Genomic DNA, 25,520 nt, shown 5'->3' with positions numbered 1-25,520 from the left:
AGACATAAGTACATTGAAAGCCACCACAAAGGTCACACCAAATTCAGTTTCAGCAGAACAGTGACAAGTTTCAGCTGTTTCATTGCATAAACCGTCTATGACTTTGACCATCTTCCTGCTGACCACCAAATCCTTTTTAACTGTAAAATAATAAAAACCAAGAACTTCCAGGGATAAGATTAAAAGACGAACTGACAAATACAGAACTTTGCTTTACGTAACAAACTAGACTTGCCTATTATTGGAAAGAAAATCTTTACCCATCAAAGATCATCTGACAATAGAGAACGTGGAGGAAAAATTTCAGGATAGCAATCAGAGGCTTCTACTTTGCCACAGTTCTTCTATTTTTATACTGTTTAGTACTCTCTATTTCTAGTCATCCATATGAAATAGGGATAATAACAGCTATGAGTGAAAAACCTCATTCTTTGGAATTAAACTGCTTTGTGGTCTTTAGGTATGCTTCAGATGCCTGTTGCATTAGTATACTATACTCTCAATGCTACTGCCTCACAGAGAACAGAATGCCAAAGGACTACTTGCTGATTTCCTTTTGCTAGGCATTACAGTATTTCTCCCCAGGTAAGAAATGGTTTTGTTTATTCAGATTCTTGTGCTTTGAGCAGGAAAAGGTAGAAATAATGTCTCCCCTTTTTAATAAATGTTTCTAAATTACGTGAAAGGAACAAAAGTGCAAGGCCATCTTAACTTAATAACAAAAGCTCGGCAATTTTGCTTTGTTTATATTGGTGAATTGAATAAGCAACCTGCAAACTGAAGCACTCAAACAAGTTGAGATTGAAAGCACTGCAGAAAGCAGCCAGGCAGCCTAGTCGGATATCCAGCAGGAAAATGAAGGCGACAGGCTACCTTCTCGTGTCTTTCCAGGCCATTTGATGGGACTGTAAGTCCTCACACATTGTCTGTATTGTTGCATGTGCTTAGAGAGATCAGTAGGGAATAGCCTGGGAATGTATTTATTTATCACTGTTTGAGGTGATAAATTTATCAGTATTTGAGGACAAGAGAGAGTCTGGCCTCTTGAACGTTGTTCATCAAATTGAATTTTGAATGGTTTTGTATTGTTATATGCAATCTCCAACATGAGCTATTTTTGTACTTGAAAAAATGGAAACTGAAGGTTTTGATAGTCTGAAGACAACTGGCACATGTGTAAAGTATGCTTTGATATCACTGAGCTGAACCATGAAGCCCTTCATGATTTCTTAGGCTCTTGGGAAGCAAGGGGGACTTTTGTCTTATGAAGAAACTGGGAATATTTTATAGTTGTGTTATAATACATTCATTTTATGGACAAAATCAGTATAAAAATGGCCTAATTAAAGTTTCTATGTAATATGTCAAAGTTCAGCATTTTGATGACCAGGGAATATATGAGGCAGGATGGTGTGAATGATAAAACAAAAAAATTTCATATTTCCACTTCCATCTCTTCTACTGGTTTACTCTTTTACATACAATGTGTCTTTTAAGTTCTCTTGGACCCAAGGGACATGAATATCTGAACTGACTAATTTTCGTCATTGCAACTGAAGTCAATATCATCTCCAAATACTCAGCTTTTCCTGTGAGAAACAGATCTTCTACCCCAAGATATGCACCTGGAATTTGCACAGGTTTAAAAAGCATTTATCTTTGCAACTCTTCATTTTAATTTCCCTTTTTGTAAAGTGGAATCATATACTCACTTATCCTTTAAATGGGTATGAGTGCTACACGTTAAAAGTATTATATGGGCCTTTACCCACGCCCCCCCCGGAAAACAATAATTTTTCCACTGGATTTTGCTATTTTGCTTTTTTGGAGTCCTGGATATTGTGAAACTCTTCTCAAGAGAATACATATCACCTCATACCCCAGTGAAATCTTTGTTGCAGGAGGCTGCTACTAATTCATAGGCAGAACTCCATCATATAGAGCTTTCCATTTCTGTACTCTTCTTTTGCTAAGTTTGCAATACACTGCTCTGCAAAGGATGAAGACTAATTAGAAGAAGAAGAATATCTACTCTATATGTATTCTCATTTATGGTAGCACTTTTGGCTGTATGCTGTCAGTCACAGGTCAGATATCACAGCTGGATCTTCTGAAGAGGAAACCCACTCTGTTTCCAAAATGTTAACATTTTGTTTTGTAAAGCTGCCACATTATCTCACACCATCTAATATCTTCTATCCTAACTCCTCCACCCAAAGAAGGCCACTGTGCCATTCCACTTCCTTGGAAGGTGAAGACAGCTTATTTCCTAACATACCTATACCAATTTGTGTGTGTGTGCAAGCATTGGCAAGCCAAATGCAAACTGTGGTACCTTTGCACAGAATTGGCTTCCAAATTGTGTTGTGACCTTGAAGCCTTCAGGCAAGTCTTCACTTGTTGGTTCCTCTTTTTCTTTTTTTTTTTTTCTTTTTTTTTCTGGGCAAATAAAGTCACTGGCTACAGCTGCTCTGGCCTCCCACAAATTTCTTTACATGAAATCGTTGAAATGCTTTGCACTAGGGAGGAGAGAAACCAAAAGATACCAAAAAAAAAAAAAGAAAAAAGAAAAAGAAAGAGGCCTCTCTTTGTAAACACGGTTAATGAAACTCTAGAATGGGGAAGGTAAGTTAAAGAAAAGTTGGCAGCTTTCTCTTTCTCTTCCTTTCAAACTTATTTTTTTTCCAGAAACCATCTCTCTTATCCAATCAAGTTCGTAAGGACACCTGTAGATGGTGCAGTAAGAAAAAGCCTACACAAGAGCAGAATATTTGTCCTTTGCCACTGCTGGCAGCTCTGCCCAACCCGTGTCTTACCCACACATTCCTCTGGGCTCCTCCGGTGGAAGTGGTATGGCCAGGACAGCACTGTAAACTGCTGTTTTTAACCTACAGAAATCCATTGACTAAATTTCATTTCCTGTCAAAAAAGAAGTACATGTCAGATATTAGCCAAAATTTTCCTGTTTTGTCTCTTATTTATGTTGACATGAATTATGTTAATGCTCTTTCTTTTCCCTTCTTGGTTGAAGAAAAGTGAGAATTGTCTATGGGTGAAAGTATCTTCTCCTACATAAAAAGTTGAAGTATTTTTAACCTGCCTGTGGGGAGCTTGCTCCCTTTAGTTTGCAGATGAATGTTTTCTTGGCAGTACAGTCTTTGGTTTTCTTTTATTAATATTCTACCCCCCCCGATATTAATCTTCATCAGGATGTCCTTGGTTGTGTCTTAAGCTCTGATGCACACCAGAAAGGGACTATGAAAAACCAAGCTAGGCAATATTAGATGATATTGAAAAGGCTGGGTGTTCTGTAAGGTGCTGGGGTTGGTAGGGCTGTGCACTGGCTTAATCTCATTTTTTATTTTAATTTACTTTGCTTTATTATTTTATTTTATCAAAGCCATTTCTACAAAGGTCTTACCTAAGTTTGTACCGGTTTTGAGGAAAGACAATTTTGAATGACCATCAGTTTCTTCCATTCTGTGTTTACACAGCAATATTTTCTAGATAAATTGATAAATTGTGGCAAATGTCTTAATTTATATTTTGAGCTAATTCACCTGACACTGAAAGGCTTTTAGTATAATATGTTTCCTTATTATAAAACAAAAATGCCTTTCTAAAAAAAGTAACCCTAAAAATGTACCTCCAAACAGATTTCTTGATTTCTATCAAGGAACATTCTAATAAACTTCAGCCAAGACTGTTGTGATCAAATACTGTACTGCTTCCAATTCAGCTGCTATGGAATCCCACGGGCATATGTAAACATGTTATTCCATGCATCCAAGTTAAACAACCAGTAACTTCGAAGTACAAAAATATTCCAGGACTGAGACATCAACCAGATTCTGGGGGTGCAGTGGAAGCCATCATATTTCTTAGAAGGCTCATAAGGGCAGACCTCTGTTCCGCAACCCCTTACAAACAATACAACCTTTGCATTTATCAGCCATCATTCTATATCAGGACATACAGCAAGGCCAATTTGTCCTTATGATCTAAGCACATCCACGGAGAAAACTTGTGTGTAACATATTTTGATATTTCTTCGTTTAAGTTATGTCATGCCAGAGAAGTACTGTGGTAGCCTGTGTACAGAGATTTCTGAGAGAAAGTCTTGTGTGTGACTTGTACAGACTTAAGACAGACTTTATGCACCCGTGTGACTCTGGAAAGTCTTTCTTACAGGGGTTTGAGCTGTTTTGTGGCACTGAATATCACTTTCGGGCTAGTCCAATGTGTTCTAAACAGGGATTCCAAACATTTTTGGAAACACCAGACTGTAGTGTCTGATTCCCTGTGCATCGACAGGAATTCCCAGCTGAAGGTGCCTGAGGTCAGAGTTTCCTTCCCTTCAGACTTCAGTAGAGCATTAGTCTAACCTGCTTTTGGGTGTGATATAAGACACAGACCCTGTGTAGGCTCTTGTCCTTCACAGAAGAGCCAAGAAGAGAACAAATTTCGGCAAACCCTTTCTGAATCCAATGGCACATTCAATCCTAAGCAGGACTGGGACACAGGGCAGTGAGGCAAGTATAAGCATGCAGTGATGGGCACAGTTTGGACGTCCACAGGTCTGAGTGCCCATACTTACTGGGAGGGATTTTATCCTCACCAATGTTGCAGGAAGGCAATGCAGACACAGCAGAACAGTCACTGCCAACCTCTCCAGTGGCATTTTGCAGGAGGATATCAAAGGCAGTTGCCTTTGGCATCATTTACTCAACATGGATTCCCACCACCTCTGAGGCACAAGGTGCAGAGATTTTTTTGTAGGAATAGGAACAGATATATATAAAGAAGAGAGGATGCTTCCTGAGCAGGCACTTCTCTTTACATGTTTGCATCTATGGCATGAGTTTTAGTAGAATGAAAATGCATTTATTTGGCTCAACTTTTGGATTCTGTGGGTTTATTTCTTTGTTTAGATCTGTTTCCATCTTTCATGTTATTAATGTTCTTGCTCTTCATTAGTAAATGCTCAGCCCTTCGGAGACACTTACGTTATACAATTTTTAATTTTTTTTTGTTTTTCTTTGGTTTTTTTGTTTGTTTGTTTTTTGTTTTTTTTTTTTGTTTTTTTGTATTTGTAGTCTGCTTTCCTAAGCTGCTGTTGCAGTAACATGTCAGATTTTCAGACATGGCTTATATTGGTATTTCCTACATGCAAACCAAAACAGAACCGTTCTAGCAAAAGCATTCCGTATAATAAGGAAATAGAACTTCAGTCTCATTCTATTTTAAAATAAAATTTAAAATGTGTTGTTTTCACATGAACAAGACTTCTGCTAGGTTTCTCATGTACCTCTGGCAGCAGATGCTTTCCTGGCAGCATCTCTCTCAGGCCTTTGGTCATTATCCTCCAATGTCACCCAGCTAACTATCACCACAGGCTGGAAATCACTCATGAATCACGACTTCTGCAAGTCTGTAGGACCTCCGATCTCCTCTGACCTTAAGCACTCTCTTCAATGCCATTAAATAAATTAAATGTTTAAATTACCTATATTAGCTTTAATTGTATAATTTTAAAGTCAACGAGAAATAAATCTATAAAAGGGAAAGTCTAATCTGAAAGAGGACTTGCCCTCTCTTTGAAGTGGATGAACATGCCTGGGGAAATGATAGAGACTGTAACCTCTGTAGGAAAGCTGGCACATTTCAAGCTTTCCTCGACTATAGTCACATAATAGAAACAATACCAGACTGTGTAGTTGAGGACAATTGTCCTTTTCTTATTTCAGTGTTTTAGAATCATATCCAGGAGAAAACAACAGCTTTCTGATATGTGTTGGGACAGGGAGATAGGAAAAGCGTTTTTCTGAGACACTAATAGACTGCAGGCAGAGGTTAGGGAGGTGAACAACAACAAATAGGAAAATTTTGCCACTACTAAAAAATCTCTTAAAATAGATCTGAATTGTTTTCAATGTGAACAGTGTAATTAGAAGCTTAATTTAATGTAATTAAATTTAATTAAGTTTGATTAACCTAGCTTTAACTTAGTTTAACTATACCCTTTCTCAAAGCCAACAGCAGTCTCACATATCTCAATTTACCTGTAAACTGTCCCCATGAGTAAAAGCAAATGGAAAGAGCCCATAGTGACTGGGTATTCACTTTTAGGAGACTGAATGTGGACTCAAGACTAAAGCGATTTCCCCGTGCATAGGGAACTAGGAGTAGGTGCATCCCAGGGTGCTATGAGGAAATTACAGATGGGCAAAGGTAATTTGCAGAGGGTGACAGGAGCTCAGTCCTTTCCTTTGTAACTTCCCCCATGCAGTTCAAGACCACCTTGCAGGATGACAGGACCTGTTGGAGCCCTGTGCCTCTGGGCAGGCTGCAGAGCAGAGGAGTGAGCGGGTGAGAGTGATGTGCCCTGTGAGAGCCGTCTGCCATAGCTTCGCAGTTTCCAAACAGCGTTTGTCTTCAGTTTTCTCCTGTTACGCTAGGGACTTACTGCAGCTGGCCTCCATGTCTGAGTGGTTAATAAAGTTGATTTACACTGTTTATTTCTGTCAGAAGCCCATCAGGCATATTTTATTTTGGCTCCAGTAAGTCACCCATTTGTTACTCTGTAGTGGTGTTTCGCAGACTCATCGATTCAATAAAAAGAAAAACATCATAACACCATACAACCAAACTAGCCATTCACAAAGGAAAGAAGTTATTTATTATTAGCACCTACTAACAGTTAACTCTGTTTCTGTTGACATTACTCTTTCACTGGTAAAAGATCTGCGGAAGGTGTGTGTAATGTGCAACTCATGCTGATCACAATGATTTTGGCTTAAAAGTCAGTATGGGCTGCCATGGCTTGGTTTGCCAGTCATTTTAACTAGAAATTGTGCTAGGAAGGTACAAAAGCCTCCTTCCTTCCCCATAAAGTCTATTCACCATTAATTAAAATTTCTCATGAGAAGGTTTCCTTATTTTCCCATTAGCTCTGCTGCAGATTTTTGCTGATGATCCTCTCTAGTGCCATGCTCCCACCCCCCAGGAAGAGTGGAAAAAATATTTCTCACAGAGAAAGAGGGGAGAAGAGTTGCTTCTTGCACCTGCAAAGTAGCTTTCAATACATCCTGTAGCAACAGGTGAGGACCAACTCTGTTGCCCCTCCCCACCCAGCAGCTTCTGGGGATGAGTATCACACTTTTATAGCAAAAAACTGTCTTTGCATCACACATACTGAAAAAACAAATTGCAGGGAAGCTGAGCTATGAATTGATTCTCATTGATTAAATTCTCATCTTCATGTGATGGAATAGTGTGGAAGATCCAAAGGATCCTGTTGTATGACAGCACTACATAAATCCAAGAATTCATGTCAGTGCTTCATAAAGCACCTTGGAAGTATTTGGTTTGGCCCTTTCAATTTCAATACAAAACAAGGGCTGATTTTCAAAGGAAACATTAGTTAAAGCTTCAATTAGGACTCAAAATCAGTGGAGGCTGTCATGACTCTTACAAAAGTTTCCCCACCATCCATGGGAATATTTTTGGCAAATAAGATTATTAATAGAATAGGGAGAGGTGTTTGATGAGGGTTTTTTTGTAGTTTTGTTTGTTTGTGGGTTTTTTGTTTGTTTGTTTGTTTTGTTTTTAAAAGTCAATTTAGATCTCAGAAAGTGAAAAGCTGAGAAATTCATCCACATAGTTTAAATGACCTATATGCAAAAGTCACATAAATGTTTGGGGTACTGGAGGGATTTATGTGGAAAGCTCACCTAAAGAATACCTTTCCACATAAATTCAACTGCCATGTCCAGGTAACTCATGGCCTTCCCACTTGAGACCAACAGCCAAGTATAAGAAATAAAGTACACACATATTCAAAGCCCACAACAAAGAATGCTGCTGAGACCTCCAAGTGAGCTCTGATGGAAGCCAGTGAGTTCATAGGACGTGATACCATCCAGGCTACCACTTTAGGTCCAGAATAATAGAGCCCCTACTACAGAAGACTGAGCAATGCTGTGCTTTCATGCAACCTCTCACATCACCTATGGCATCATTCCTTATGGTTCAAACACAGCAAGACTGAGTTGCAAAATGTTAAGTTGTATTTTTTCAAGCGAAAGGTGTATTTGTCACGGTTGGTTTTGAGGATAATTTACTATCTTTTGCAGGAGTCAGAAGATCCTGATACATATCAATACCAGCAAGAGTTTGTCAGAGCTTTAGCCAGTGCTGCCTTTCACGTGATGATAGATATTCATTGTCTACCTTCATATCACACTGTGGAATTCTCTTGTGTTGAGATGCCAACAAACATGACAACACTCAAGCTGCAAATCTCCTGTCATACTGACCAACATTACATGGCTCTTCTTTGCTGTCTGTGGTAGAATTAATGTTTTATCTTGCACACTGAAGTCCAGTGTTTTGTTTTGCTTCGTTTTGGTTTGGTTTGGTTTTTGTTTTTTTCTGGTGCTATGTTATTACAAAGAGTCCAGATGCTACATTATTACAAGGAATAAATATCAACAACAGTGAATAGATTCAAATGAAAAATAACTGAAAGCAGAATGAAAATTATATTCTAGAAAGCTGGAGGAGCAAATGCTAACATGGCAGAGTTGACTAAACTTAACCAACGGTGGATGATTAAATTGTGTTTTTAGCAAGATAAAGGTGCATTTGTCATGGCTGTTTTTGAGGATAGTTTACTACCTTCTGTGGGAGCTGGAAGATGCTGTTACACATCAGTACCAGCAAGACTTCATCAAAACAAAGTCAGTTTTTATTTTTTCTGGAGAAAATACTGACTCCATTGCAATTAAACAAAAACAAAAACACAAAAAACCCCAAAACTAAACACACACAGACAAAAACCCCCAAACAAAGAAAGAAAAAAGCAAACAAAACCAACCAACCAACCAACAAAAAAAACAAAAAAAAAACAACAAAAAAACCCCCAATCAGAAAGTCTGAACATTTGATGATCCAAAAAGATACAGGATAAAGACAGCAATGCTGTCATCAGCCTTTCACAGCTTCAAAGGCTCTGCGATTTATCTCACTTCTCAAGAAAAATTTTGGTCTCATATGAACTATGTGACAGATGATACAGAGAAGGCAGAATTACTGAATGCCTCCTTCACTTCCATCTTTACTGCTAAGACCAGCCCTCAGGAATCCCAGACCCTAGAGACTTGAGAGAAAGTCTAGCAAAAGGAAGACTCTCCCTTGTTTTAGGAGGACCAGGTTACAGATTGTTACGACAAACTGAACATCCACAAATCCATGGGCCCCAATGGAATGCACCCACACATGCTGAGAGAGTTGGCAGATGTTATTGCTAAGCTGCTTTCCATCATCTTTGAAAGGTCTGGAGAACAGGAGAGGTGCCTGAGAACTGGAAGAAAGCCAACGTCACTCTAGTCTTCAAAAAGGGCAAGAACGATGACCCAGGAAACTACAGGCCAGTCAGCCTCACCTCCATCCCTGGAAAGGTAATGGAACAACTCATTCTGGATGTCATCTCCAAGCATGTGGAGAAAAAGAAGATTGTCAGGAGTAGTCAGCATGGGTTCACCAAAGGGAAATAATGTTTGACCCATCTGATAGCTTTCTATGATGGTATAAATGGCTGGGTAGATGACAAGAGAGCAGCGGATGTTGTCTACCTTGGCTTCAGCAAGGCTTTTGACACCATCTCTCACAACACCCTCATAGGCAAGCTCAGGAAGTGCGGGCTGGATGAGTGCACGGTGAGATGGATCATGAACTGGCTGGATGGCAGAGCTCAGAGGGTCGTGATCATTGGTGCAGAGTCTGGTTGGAGGCCTGCAGTTAGTGAGCTTCCTGAGGGGTGTTATGTCCAGTCCTGTTCAACTGTTCATCAGTGACCCAGCTGAAGAGACTGAGTGCACTCTCAGTAAACTTACTGATGATACCAAACTGGGAGGAAAGGTTGACACACCAGAAGGCTGTGCTGCCATTCAGCAAGACATGGACAGGCTGGAGGACTGGGCAGAGAAGCACCTGATAAAATTAAACAAGGTCATGTGTAGGGTCCTGCACCTGGGGAGAAATAACCCCAGGCAGCAGTACAGGTTAGGGGTGGACCCGCTGGGGAGCAGCATTGCAGAGAATGACGTGGAAGTTCTGGTTCACAACAGGTTGACCATGAGTCAACAATGTGCCCTTGTGGCCAAGAAGGCCAATGGTATCCTGGGGTGTGTTAGGAAAAGTGTGACCAGCAGGTCGAGGTAGGTTCTCCTCCCCCTCTATTCTGCCTTTGTGAGGCCACATCTGGAATACTGCGTCCAGTTCTGGGCTCCCCAGTTTAAGAAGGACAAGGAATTACTGGAGGGAGTCCAGTGGTGGGCTACGAAGATGATCAGGGCCCTAGAGCATCTTTTGTATGAGGAGAGACTGAGAGAGCTGGATCTGTTCAGCCTGGAGAAGAGAAGGCTGAGAACAGATCTTATCAATGCTTATAGATATCTCCAGGATGGATGTCAAGAGGATGGATCAGACTCCTTTCAGTGGTGCCCAATGGTAGAATGAGGGACAATGGGCACAGACTGAAGCACAGGAGGTTCCACCTAAACATGAAGAGTAACAGAGGTCTTCTCTGGAGAAATTCAAAATTCAACTGGATGTATTCCTGTGCAATCTACTAGAGGTGTACCTGCTTTAGCAGGTGGGTTGGACTAGATGATCTCCAGAGGTCCCTTCTAACCCTAACCATTCTGTGATTCTGTAACTACAAGTATTTTCTTACTTAGAAGAAGATAGACCTGAAATAATTCCACCAACATTTTGTCTTACACAGTTAGCCACATGTCAGTTATTGGCAGTCAGAAAAATGATGGATATTTGTCATACCTTTCACTGTTTGGTGGTAGTGAAATCATAAGCGAAGTGTTGTTTCTGCTGAAAAATTACTTGATTTTTTTTGTTTGTTTTTTTTTGTGTTTGTGTGACAAATAACATACTTTACTGTGTGTTGAGTTTTTATGTTTTGGGTTCAGTTGCAAACAGAGCTGTTTGCAGTCTTGGAAAGAATTAACATGTAAGCTAAAGTCACCTAAGAATATCTCTAACTTGCATGATTGCTCGCTTAAGCAGTCACCAAAGGCCTTACTGGTGCTGGCAGCTTCACAGAAGGTAGATTTTCCAACTCAAATTGACTTTTCTTGAATTAGTTTATCAATGAATTAGACTCAAATAAATAAATGGACTTAATAAAAAGGAAGGACTAATTATATTTTTTCAAAAACTTTTAAAAAATGCATATAGAATGGAAGATGCTTTAATTTTTAATATATTAAAATGTCACAAGAACAGTGTTCTATGAGAAAGTTTAAATTCTAATTTTAAAAAATCCCACAAATTATAACCCAAATGTATCAGTTTGGGCAAGTCCATTCTTTGAAAATAAATCAAGTATTTCTGAAACAACAGCCTAAATGCTTGGCGTACTATACAACAGAAATCTTCTTGGGCAGATGAGGGAAAATACCTTCTTTCAGGTTATGAGGTTGTTGGGTTAGAAGCTGGGGAGTTAGCTGTCTCTAACAAAGGCTTTGTATTGAGTCTTCGTTAGAGACCTCATCCAAGCATGATAAATCAAGGAGAAGCAACCTTAAATTTGGCTGTCTTCAGTTTTTGTGATAGATATTGACGTCACTGTTTCTTCCCTTGCTACTAACTCGTACTGTAGAAGTGTTACAAGAGCATGCTACTTCATCAGTTGAGTCTTTTGGATATGGACGTGAAGACAGACTCAGACATTTGGAACCCACCACCAATGATTAAAGGGAAACAAATCCTCTACAGTTTGTTTGTCTTGTATTTGTACCCACTGCAGTTGTATTGGAGTGACACATGCAAATACTTCATTTTTAAAGAGGAGATAGTAAGAGGAGTAGCCCACCTTTGTCTTATCAACATTGGTCAGTAATGGTGACTAGTCAAACTTTTGCAGTGTAGGAAGGCAAGATATGTGCCACGTTGGTAATCTTACCGTCCATCAGATCAAAGCACAAGGGAACAAACAACAGAAATCCCAGATGGACTAAACTGGGAAACCAAAGATGAAGGAAGGAGCATTTCTGAAGTTATCTTACTAATATACTTGGATTTGCTGCAGTATTCTTTACGTCTTTGACAGGGAAATTGTACAGCAGAGCAAGGGAGGAGTTTTGTATGCATAGCACTTATCCGTCTTATTCAATTATTACTTTTTTTAATCTTCCCGTTGTTTGAAAAATGGTTTGATTTTTGCTTTTACAGGAAAGATGACAATTAACCTATGTGGTTCACCAACTGAAAGTAAGAAGGAAAGATACCATTATGATTTAGAGTACACAAATTGTTCTGGTTACTGTCTGAGAAATATTTGGTGTATTTTAGGTGAAGAGACCTGTCTTTGAAAAGGAGCAGTGAGAAGGGAAGTGTCCATAACTTAGGATACTTTCTAGTTTAAATAATAAGGTGGAACTATAAATGCAAAGAAAAATATCAAGCATAAAATCAAGTGCATGAAGACAGGTTGCGATTAGCAGAAATGCTTAAGTCTAGATTTGACAAATATTGAGACATGAAGAATCCTGGTTTTGTTATAAAGCAAGAAAGTAGACTACGTGACTCCTCTTGAAGCTAATATCTAAATATTTATGAAGATTTAGTCAAGGTTCTGTGAAAATATAATAAGGTAATGGAACTCATTTGGGTGGCTTTGGCAAAAAGATTGTTCATTAATGTTATTGATGTACACTGGAAGACATCTGATGTGAAGTTCATAATTGAAATGTTACAAACACTTCAGCATATGGATCCTTCACATTCACTTAATTGCCAGTTTAGTAATAATTTTATGTAATGAGGAATTATTAATAATATGTGAAATACTAAATTGACGTAATCACCAAAAAACGTAATATGACTTCCACTGTGCAAAGGACATTATAATTCCAGGTGTCTTTGTTATATTTTAAACAAGGAATGTAACTGGCTAAATTCATCTTTCAAAACTATTGACTCTTTAAAGTTTTAATAATTTTTTATATAATTGTGTTTAAAGGTATGGCTATTAATCAAACGCTCTTTTCCCTCATTCTTAATATCCCTTATTAGCATCCAGTTATGACAAAAAACTTGACAAATGATCATTAACAAACTGTCTTACAGTTTTGTGGCACAAGTCCCACTGTGAGATAAATCTCTATATGCTGTTTCTTTGATTATGTAGGCATATACCAATGCCCTGTTCAGACAGGTGAGAAAAAGGGACCAAATTTGTCCATTTCCCAGTTGCAATTTAATCATTGTGGAAGATTGTGGTATTGGGACAAGAGATCTTTATCTCCAGCACACCAATAAAAATCTTCCTTAAGTTTGCAATTTCTGAAAGTCAATAGCCTATTGGTATGAGAAATATACTCTTTGAGGACAAATGTCCACAACATCACCGCTATTGCCACACAGAACAGATTGAGCGGGCACGGAGAATGTCAGCCACCTCCCCAGGTAATCCTCATCACGGCAGGATCAGCTCACACTGATGTGGGGACCAGTGAAGTGTGCAAGGCCGCTCGTTCTCTGGGAGCCTTGTCTAGTCTATGACTTCATTTTCCTGAGTCATTATTCTGACACATCTCATGGGCAACATCTTCAGTGAGAGAAAAGAGCCAATATGAGTTCTTACTTATATTGGTATAAATCAAGGGAAACCCTATTGAAGACAATAACTTTCTACACAAAATCATAAAAGCCAGAGGTAAACCAAAGCTATTAATGAACAGCAAAATAGAAAGCAAAGTCTTCAATTCCATTTACTTCACCTCAGGTATAAGTGAGAGACAAAAGAATGGAAGTTCTCTGGTTCAGCTGACCTGGGAGCTGGAATCGTGAGACTAACATGTAGGCATATGAAATACATTGTGTGGTACATGTCCAGTTAAAAAAATCATATACCTGAGTGACGTTATTCAGAATTATTACATAAGTTTTTAGGTGAACTCTGTTTTAAATTGAAAGGATGAAGATCGGTATATTTACAGGAAGAAGGCATTTCCAAATATTATTTAAATAAACAAGAAGAAAAGCATGAAAATGTAAATCAGAGGTCAAATTTGTTTCAGTTTTAGGTGGACACTGCTCTCAAAAGCTAATAATCCTTTGGTAAAGGAGATCACACTTAGAATCTAAGGAATGACCCATTCCAGATGTTACTCTGACCCATCAGTGAGTCTTCTCAAGGCAACAGCTGTGTGCAGGAAGTCTCAAGACTGGAGTTCATTCATTATTTCATGCTTACTTATTTTATTATAAGTTTTGATTAAAACATGAATTTTAGTACTTCCATCACCTTTTAAAATACTAAATTGTAGGATATGAATAATTGCTTTCCGATCTTCTTGGAAGACTGTATCTAGGAATTGCATGAAGTATATTCAACAGAAAATAGCACACAGCCTTTAGAGAGATCATGCATATATGTTTCATATGGGAGATAAAATTAGTTATTTGTACATCACACTATAACAAGGTAGACAATTTTTCAGGCTATGTAAAAAGTCTGTGCTCCGTGGGTGATATAATTTCAATGCTAGTACCTAAGCTACAATTTGATGAATTGCAATAATTACAATGTGCAGTGTACTCTTCCCTTCTTGTTTTCACATTTGCAGATTTTTTTCTGTGAGGCTCACTCATTGTTTGTGTTTTAACCAATTTAATACCTCTTTTCTTAAAATATTTAGAAGCATTTGTTTATATAAAGAGATTGCTGTTGAACAGGCAAAATGATCTATTTTAATATTTTAGAGATAAGAAAAATAGTACTGAAGAAAAACAAAGCATTACATATTCTTAGAAATGGTACAGCAGAGTATCTTATTTCTTGTAAAACATAATAAGCAAATATGGCATTTTAGGCAAATATTTATTTTATATTTGATCGCTAAGCAAGAGAGAGTTTCATTTATCTTCATTTTTGCATTTTTAAGTCTACATAATTTAGTTCACACTGGAGCACAAAGCTGAGTGTTAATAATTTTTCTTTGTGTGTTGTATTAAATGAAATACAAAGTATTTTTCTCTCTCTCTTTGTTTTGTTTTGTTTTGCTTTTTCTTTTGGCTCTGTATACAGCCAGGGGAACATGATATGAAGGAAGATGAAAAGCCCCTTCTCTTACCATTTACATCAAAAATGACAGTAAGACATAGCAATAACTTTGCCTCCTCTCCTCGTGAAAGGGGACAGGAGGACTCAGGGAACAAAAGCATATGAGGAAGGAGACAACAAGAGGGAAAAGGGAGAATTCTGAGAACTCATTTTCAGATATGGTTTGATTCCTGATAGTCTAGGATTACAATTAATATTACTTATTCTGTGAAGGTCTTTTGCTTTTGAAATTTTCTTTCCTTAGCTGTAAATTTTGTATTCTAATTAAATCCAGAGGGTGATACTCTTGCTTATATTAAGTAGTCCCTTGAAGTCTAAGGAGTCCCACTGAAATAAAATGCCAGCCCATTCAAAGTTATGACACTACAATCCAGTAAATTCCCTGCAGCCTTTTTTATCTTAAATACAATTATATGGAATATAGTAATGAAGTGTATGAAGTAAAAAATATGCACAATGAAAAACATAATTAAATGCTGTACATTTCAGTTCATCAAGAAAAAAAATCTCTAAGATGACACAAATGGGAGAGCAGGCACAATTTTCTAAAAATGTAACCTATAATACTACAACAGGAAAACATGAACTAGCAAGAATTAGGATTCAGTCCTGAGGGTATCAAGCAGTCTCAAATTTTATTTAAGTCCATGGGAGCCTTACGTGCTTGAACCTCTATGAAGCATGCCCTAGACAATAAGCTAGGAATTTCTTCTCGTAAAAAAATAAAACAACAACAACAACAAACCCCAAAACAATGTATATTATCCTTACAGAAATTACAGTGACACTGAGAGTTTTTTTTACATTAGAGTTGAGTGAACACTTTATTTGCAGAAAATTATTCTGCAGATGTTACCTTTATTTCTCTTTGCGAACCACCCACAAAGAGATAGTAACATTGTAAAATTCTCGGAAGTACTTCTTATTCAAAATTGGTCACACACTTCTCCAGCGAATTTTCTCTTCAAAATCTGCTTTTTGTGAATAGTTGAGCTTGCATTCACTTTTTCATGAGTTATTCATACTAATAAAGCTTGAGCACTCAAGTGTTCCTGGAAACCAAACGTGAAAGCATTGCAAACATGGTCTAATTGAAATCCACTTTCCACTTCGAGCAAATATTCGCGGAACATTTTTCCTACTATTCACTTCGTTTTAGTTGACATTATGGGCTAAAATCTCACTGATGTGCACTAAAGAGAGACGTCACAGCAGAACCCTCTTCAATAATGCAGGTGCAATATTCCTGGAACAGGCAGGTCTTTTGAACAGACATAGTAGGATTTAACCTGCTCTGTCCTTTTATTTAATTCAGAGGGCAGCCTTAAAGTAGACTGCTCAATGGCTAAGCGAACTCTCCTCAGTGTTTCAGCCACACATCAAAATATAAGAGCCCATGCTGTACCTCACTCTAAGCTCCCCTTCAGAGCTAATCAATAAAGTTATTCATCTAGCTTCTTTCATAATTACCAGTGATCAGCTTATTGCTGGTGTAAGATAGGCTTCTTCAGAACATATATTTGTTGCTGACACGGGAGGTCACCATACAAAAAGTGACCAGTATTGTAACTCCTTTTATATTTATACTAGAGATAGATAGACAGATATATAAATAGATAGATAAAGCTACCGCCCCTGAAACATCTTGCTCTTTACAAATAGATGGAAGTGATGAATGTGCATCCACCTGGCCTTCCCATGAACACTCAACTCAGACACATTTCAGTGTATTAGGAGTCTCATCCTCCCTAGGAATGTGCTGAGGTCCATCAAGCAACAGGATCTTCCAGAGGGCAGTTGTGATCTTGGGTGGTCAGAACTACTTGCTGGTTGTGTCCATCTTTCACCATCAAGGAGACAAAGGCCCTACAAAAAACCCAGTGGAAGTGACTCAGAAAAGTGTCTGTGTTGGGAGGGACAAATCCAGACCCTGCTGTCTCCAGTGAGAGATTTGTAAGAATTTCCACAGTTCTGCTGTCAAACTTTCTTGTGAAATCATCATCTTCCTTGTATCCTCCTTGAGATGTAGAGAAGCCAATGAGAAGTCTAGTGAAATTATCTACCTGTATTTCTTCAAGGCTTTCAGTATGGCTTCCCATGGCTTCCTCCTGGAGAAACTGATACATTATGTTTAGGTAAGTGGTCCCTGTGGTGGGTGGGGAACTGGCTGACAGACTGTACCCAGTGGGCAGTAGTAAATAATGCCTTTTCAATCTGGCAGTCTGTCACAAGTGGGATCTCTCAGGAAGCGACATTAGGCCCAGTGCTATTCAATATCTTCATAAATGATCTGGATGATGGGATCAAGTGTACCCCAATGAAGTTTGCTGATGGTACCAAACTGAGTGGTGAAGTGAACATTTTGAAAGGAACAGCCACTCTGCAGGAAGCTCTGGATAAGCTGGAAGAGTGGGCTAATAAGAACTTTATGAAGTTCAACAAGGACAAGAGTAAGGTCTTGCACCTGGGAAAACATAATCCAGGAGTACAGCACAGGCTGGGATCTTCATGGCTGGGCAGTAGCTCTGTGGAAAAGGACTTGTGGGTCCTAGGTGGACAACAAGCTCTATGTGAGTGAACAGAGTGCTTCTGTGGCAAAGAAAGCAAACATGATGCTGGGCTACATCAACAAGGACATCACCAGCAGAGACAAAGAAGTCATTATTCTGCTCTACTCAGTGCTTATCAGGCCACACCTGGAATATTGCGTTCAATTTTTGTCCCCGCTACACAAAAAAGGTGTGAACAGGCTGGAGAGGGTCCAGAGAAGAGCCATAAAGATGATCGAAGGACTGGGAAGCTGCCATATGAGGAAAGGCTGAGTGTCCTGGTTTTGTTAAAAACAAGACCAGTTTATCTTTTAGTGAATTTTCCTTTCAGCTAAGTTCAAAGTAACCGTACTTTTCTGAATTTGGCTGCATGTTTTTCAGACACTGTTTGCTCCGGAGGTGGTAACAGTAGGAATGGTATGCAGAAGAGGCCCAGATTTAGACTTAAGGTCTAACCTAAGGTTGCTGATAAATTTTGCACGTCACATAAGTGAGAGGGGTATATTTGCAAGGAGGGGCAGACAGAATAGGTGAATAAAAATTGACCAACTAAGGATTCCATCCCATACACATCATAGACCCTATGAAAGTGGGAGATCATGAGGGTCTCGCTCTGTTGGCCATGGCCATGGCCATCATCTGAAGAGGACCCTGCCTGTCATCCCTGCAATTCAAGGCCTGGTTCCAGACCCTGCGTCCCTGAAACCAGTTCCAGTTTACTGTGGAATCCAGCCCAGGACTTCTGGGTGCCTGCCCTGCAGCACTAGCTCCACCATGGGCAACTCTGCGCTGCCGCAGGAAATTGAAGATTGGTTATGTATATTTTGTATTATTTTCTCTATTTATTAGTAACATTAGTAAAGCATTTTTAACATTTTCCAGCTTGCAAGTCTTTCTCCCTTTTCCTCCTATTACCTTTCCTTAGTGGGGAGGGCGGGGGGCTAAACAGAGAGCATCTGTCACAGTTTGTTGTCACCCTGCAGTAAACAGTGACACTGAGAGAACTGGATTTGTTCAGCCTTCAGAAAAGAAGGCTTAGGGGACACCTCGTCACCATGTTCCGGTATTTAAAGGGTGGCTACAAAGAAAGTGGAGACTCACTTTTTACAGGGGGTCACATGGAAAAGACGAGAGGCAATAGGTACAAGTTACTCTTGGGGAGATTCCAATTGGATACAAGCGGAACATTTATCACAATGAGAATGATCAGAGTTTGGAATAATCTCCCCAGGGAAGTGGTGGATACCCCACACTGGACTCTTTTATATTTCATCTCGATGGGGTGCTGGGCCACCTTGTCTAGGCTGTGCTTTTGGCAAGTAAAGTTGTACCAGATGATCCTTGTGGTCCCTTCCAACCCATTATTCTATGATTGTATTAGTCACTCTTTCATGTCAACAATTCCTGATTACTTTGATTGCCTTTTAAGCTCATCTCCTCTTACTTGCTCATTCATTACAGACTGAGCACTGAAAGGGATAAGAGGTATTACAGCTCCTACAGAACGCTCAGAGGAAGGAAACATCAAAAAACTTTGTTATTAGTTGTGCTTGTATCTCTCACTGAGAATGCTGCATTGCTAATGTCACAAAGCCTATTGACAGGCGCTTTTTTTCTGAAAACCAGGCTCATCGGGTTTCTTCTGCAACCTGATGAACGTAATATTTTGCTTACTTCATGCATGGCTCCTCTGGGTCACTGCTCAGTCACTTAAATGAATGTCCTCATGTCTCTCCAGATTTGTACTACACACAAGATCAAGTCACTAAATTCTATGAAACAAACTGATTTTCTCATAATCCTCAACAAAGTATATGCATAATCTATACATACAAAATTGTAACATACACTATAAACCCCTACTGTTGCACAACTTTGTGGGTACCAAAACCTTTTTATTGGTACATACATACTATCACTCCAAATGTATCCACTGAATACACTGTTGTGGCTTAACCCGAACTATCAATACAACCACAATAGCCACTTGCTCACCCCCTTCCTCGCCCCCCACAATAGGGGAGAGAATCAAAAGGGAAGGGAGAAACTTGGATTGAGATAAACATAATTTAATAAAATAACAAAATACTAATACACTACTAGTAAATATATATATAAAACAGAAATAAAAGATACTCAAGGCACTTCCTCAGGAACTCCATCCGGAACTGAGCAGCCAGTCCCAGGAAGCCACACCTGGTCCTAAAGCCAATCCCAGAGAGAGAAAAGAGAGGAAAAAGGCAGAAAGGCTCAGAGGCCTCTGCAAAACGGTAAAAAGACCAACTAAACATCCTCCACAGACCTCTCCTAGCTGCACCCCAGAGAGAGAAAGCAAGAGATAGTGGAAGAGCAATCCAGAAGTTCACAGCTCCCAACTCTCCGTAAGTAATTAGCAAGACACTAATGGGATGGAATACTCTTATTGATCAATCTGGATGTCAGTCAAGCTCTGCCCCATCTCTGCCTCACTGTCTGACACCTCTGGGCAGAGCACTTAGAATGTCCTTGGCTCTGAGACCAGAGCAATTAAAAACATTAGCTCTGTGGTGGGGTGTTATCTGCTTGTTCTCAAACTAAGTCTAAATAACGAGCATGCTAGCTATGAAAAGGAAAGGTTTTTCTAACTGCACAAAGAAAATTAACCCATTTTCAGTCAAACCAGCACACTACATGCAGATAATTAACAATTTTCACTGGAATAATTCTTTCTTCAATACAACATATCTCATTGTGAGAAATTTTCTTCAAGGCTGTGAGACATGAAATCCTCTCTATATATAGCTGGTTTTTTTCTTTTGTTTTCTAACTACTCAGTGCTTAAAAATAGTTTTCTGCCTACTAAATTGTGGCACCCAGTCGTATTCATGTAGTTAAAATAAAGCACTACAGCTTGGATTTTAGGTCCAATGGCCATACTATAAGAATACAATTCATTCACTAATTAAACGCCCACTACCTCCATCACTAGTGCTTGCCAAATCCAAATTCATATTGCAAAGAACTTTCATTTTATATGATGCATAGAAAAGAAGAAGAAGGGAGGAAAAAAAGACCAAGAATATTAATATGTGAGAAATTACTTCCTTAAGGTCAGGAGCACCTCAAATTGTACCACAGATAGAGCCACCAGAAATGAAAAGGAAACTCCTTCATTTCTAATAATATAGTATCTACATAAATAATAACTCTGACTTTATCTATATATTACAAATGGCTAGTTGACATGCTTCTGATGCTACTCTGCTACTGCTGTTTTATTGCCCTATTGGATGGGGGCAGAAAGGCATGTCTTTTTAATGTGGCTTATTGTCCAAGTGTTCATAAAGCTGGATTAAGCTGCATTCTCATTATGCTTGCTCCTCCCTTGCAGCAGAGCTCCATACCATTGTTCCTAGACATAAGTGTGAAAATTAATATGAATATTTCTTTTAAGACCAAATTGCAGTTTCTCTCCTTCTCTACTATCTCCACATATTCACATGCATACCTTATTTAGTTACATTTTTAGAGTCTGTTTTTATATTTTTAATTGTTTGGTAGACTTAGGATATGTAACAATGGATAATCGTGCAATACATTAAATACTTATGGGTATGTTGTGCCTTCTGTTATAATATAAAATCCATCTATTCTGGTTGATGGGTTTTAACCTCACACAGAATACTTTAAACTCCATTTGGACTTGTGCCTACAATCACCTTAGCAAAGTCTCTTAAGTAACTGCGCACAGCCTAATTAGTATGCATTATCAATTAACAAACTTAATAGCCGGCAGATTGATTAGATCCTCTGTTGCAGGGGCAGAGCTGAAGCGAAACAGAATGAAAAATCATTGCACGCATACACTGCTGCTTTGTTATTTTCTCAGATCCCCTCCTCCTCCTCCACATTCCTTTAATTAATGCATACATATGGTTCTGAATATCTTGTAAACTAGAGCTTGCTCTGACTCTTTAATAAAACTTACTCGTAGATGAGAGAGCCATAGTCCATGCTTTATTTATTTCTGCCTGAAAACATAAACCATTTGTTTTCATCCAGGTCTTTTCCCTCTAAACAGTGTAAGTTTTAAAGGTCTTCTGCTTCTAAGCTGGGTGTTTTCACAGTGTCTGATAGGGGAAAACAGGTAAGTTGGAGCTGTGTGTACTACCTCAGATAACCCATAGCTGAGAGGATGGTTTGGGCATCACGTGGATGGTATGTTGACACATATCACAAGGTGGATTCCACAACTATTGTTTTAAAAAACAGCAACAACAACAACAACAACAAAAACCAACACAAAACATGGTATGTAATTTTATAAATTCTTTTATATTGATGAGCTGGAAAATAAGAATACGGGAAGAAAAGCCTTTTATTTGGAAAGAAGAAGTCAGAATAAAAAGGTTTACAGTAAATTTGAGATAAAATGCTCATGTTAGACAGGATTTACATCTTTAAGAATAACTTGATAAAAACTCCTTGAAGACTACTGAAAACAACACTGAAGGCTATCATTTGCTGCCTTGCAGCAGTAGCAAGGTCTATCCTTGGACAAGTGTATTAGCTTTTATACAGTTGGAAAGAATGTAGTGCTTACCATGGTGATGTGAGCACTAGCAGCAAGTTGCAGAGTTAATAACTATTTAGCATTTATATAGCATTTGCATATGCAAATCACTGAAGAAATATTAGCTAATTAATGCACACAACAGACTAGTGGGGCAGGTTCTGTAAAAATATCCATGATTGTTGATATGGTTAAATCCAATAAAGGTGCAAAATTACTTTCCCAAAGGCATAAAATATGCTGTTGTTGATAGCTATTATAGATCAGTGCATCCTTTAACAGGGGTGTGCTGACATAACTGTTACCATTATCATAATCACAGAATCACACAACCCAAAGGTTGAGCTTGGAAAGGACCTCTGGAGGTCATCTGATCTAAGCCGCCTTCTCAGGTGACATTAGTTACCTGAAAGGAGAGTAGTATTATCAAAATGCCTTGAACAATGGCTTCTTTTCTGAGCCATAATATCTGGAGAAGCTGATGGTTACAGTCTCATCTTCATAAAAAGGCACTGAAAGACTGAATTTCCCAGTTAAGAAAATAACAGTTAAGAGTGGTGTGCCCAACTATACTTTTCTTTCTCAAATGAGAAGCTAAGCACACTGATACCAACTCAGTGAGACACCCCAACAGTCCCTTGCCAAGAGGTCTGTGGATTGAGACCATCCCACCTCCAAAAAGCAGGAGCTTACAGACCCTGTTTGGTTCAAGACTTTCTCCAGCCCAGGAGACACTGCCTTTCTCAAATTCTTGCACTTAGACATCCTGCTACTTCACTGTCCCATTGCAAGCCATTCAAGGTATTTCTGTGGCTGTTTCTTACTCCAATGCCATAGATTTCTCCAGTCCATCATTTTTTGCTTTGTAAGCACGGTGTGTTAAACAAAGAGACCAAAAGAGGTATAAAGCATGTAGAAGCAATCATTTGTGGACTGTACTGCCTCTGTAGTCCTATTACTATGGCTTTTTTTTTTTTTTTCTTTCCCTCATCCCAAAATGCAAGCACAAAGATATAACAACTATTTTATGTAACTATTTATGAGGGTGGTAAAATACTGGCCCAGTTTGCCCAGAGAGGTGGTAGTTGCCCCATCCCTGGGGACATTCAAGGCCAGGCTGGATGGGGCTCTGAGCAACCTGATCCAGTTGGAGATGTCCCCACTTATTGCAGGGGGTTTGGGCTAGATGACTTTCAAAGGTCCATTCCAACCCAAACTATTCTGTTATTCTATGATTCTATTTTTACTCTGAGGTGAAAACAAATCTATATAGTATAATTTAAATAAAACCAGCTCAAAGGAAGTTGGAGACTATCCTCCTCTCAGGTTTTGCTAATGTCACTTGGATTTTATATAGAGGGTCACACACAGTCTAATCCAGATCTACTCTATTCTTGAACTCCTTCCATTTCTATCTAGATTTTTCCTATTTTCCTTTTTTTTTTTTTCTTTTTAACATCAATTGGCCTGCTGTTGTTTAAATTGAAGTGATTTTCCAGAAGAACACATAAAAATATTGTTGTGTATTCTGATTTAAAGAATTAGAAGATTCAAGAATGTAATTACAAATATTTCATGCCAAACAAAAGCTTCTTTGGATGCTAAAGAAATATAAAATACTGTTAGAAGGAACCATAGTATCTACAATACCAAGGATATCACTTCCCCCTGAAAAAGGCTTCCCTCATTAAAAAAAAATTCTTTAAGTAATAAGAAGACTGAAATTCCTTTGAGTCTAGGCAAGGATGGAGCATTAATTAGCTGCCAGAAAATGGTCTCTCAACACTGCAGTAAGAAATATGCCTCTAATTCTCATTATGTGACCCAAGAGAGGGGCATTAGGTCTGTAACCAGTGAAACTAAAATGTGAAAACTTTTTTTTTAATGATTGTACTACTCAGAGAGCAAGAGGTGAATAATCACTTACTATCAAAGTTTTCTCTTCTCTGGATTAGCAGTAGCTTCATGCAGCCCTTTTCTTCTCACCTAAGACTGATTGTACACTGCTTAAGGTGGATGACTTTATTCAACATACAGTTTCTGAAAAAGTAAGGAGATCATAAGAAATACAACGAATGGGCTAATACAAAAAAGTCAAAAGTCAATGCAGCAACTTTCTATTAACTCTCTGAATATTGTTACAGTTATTCCACAGTCACACGGTTTTGCTATAGCACTCTGTGGTTCGAGTTACAGCTGTATTATTCAATGCTTATCATTTACTTCCCATGTAACATCAGGTCCTTGAAATAATGCAATTATAGATTTGTGTTCCTTCTTCTTCAACTCAAGTCCAGGTAAAATAGTTCTAAGATTATTAAGCCCCCAAGAACTGCATGTGCTTTAAGGTGTTCCTCTTTTTTTTTTTTTTTCCAGAAATTCTCTTTCAAACAATTAAGAAATGTATGATTATTTTTGTCCTATGTTGTAGTTCGCCCTTTACTACATATCCTTTTGGCAGGTGTCTAAAACTTAGCACAGTATTCCAGTACTCTGCGCTGTACTAGAGGCATCAACTGTTACTCAATTTTAGTACCCAGTTCCTTTGATCTAAAATACACTTTGTACCTCCAGAAAACATAGCAACAAATGTAAAAAATATTTGATATGCTTTATCTTTATCCTTATACTCCTTACTACACTGATGTTCAGTGGTGTATCACTTCATTGATAAGATTTGACCCTGTTAGGGGCTGGTTGTGCTACATCTTTATCTACTTCTTTATGCTAGGTATCACCATGTACCACATCCTATTTTCAACTATTTTTCCTATATGTAATGATGTTACTGTTCATATTCCTAAGATAAGATTAAGTTGACTCATATCTTCTTATATTTTTAGGGATTTATCATGCAAAAGAAGCAACTGGACATCCTTTAATAAGAACATTACCAAACCTGACAGGATAAACAACAACATGCTCTCACATATCTGAGAGTAAACACATAGCATATTGCAAAATGATTTATCTATGTTTCTGAAGACACTTTGCTACATTTGTATTAGTTTATGTCCGATGTTTAAAAAATTGCAGTTGGATTACTCATCTGCCATAGCTTTAATGATACTAGTATTTTAAGCATAATTTTTCAAAGTGACTAGTAATTCTGGCTACTTAACATTTGGAAGGAGCCCAATTTAAAAGGGTAGATGTTCAGCACTTTCTGAAAATCAGTCCATTTTATATGTCAAATGAAATTATTCCTGCATTTCTTGTGGAGAATTTGCTCTACCTCTTATAACAGCAAATGGACCTTGAGGAAAAGGGT

The sequence above is a fragment of the Streptopelia decaocto genome, assembly GCF_964273445.1.
Source record: "Streptopelia decaocto genome assembly, chromosome: Z".
In the NCBI taxonomy this organism is placed as follows: domain Eukaryota; kingdom Metazoa; phylum Chordata; class Aves; order Columbiformes; family Columbidae; genus Streptopelia; species Streptopelia decaocto.
This window is presented reverse-complemented; position numbering follows the sequence as displayed.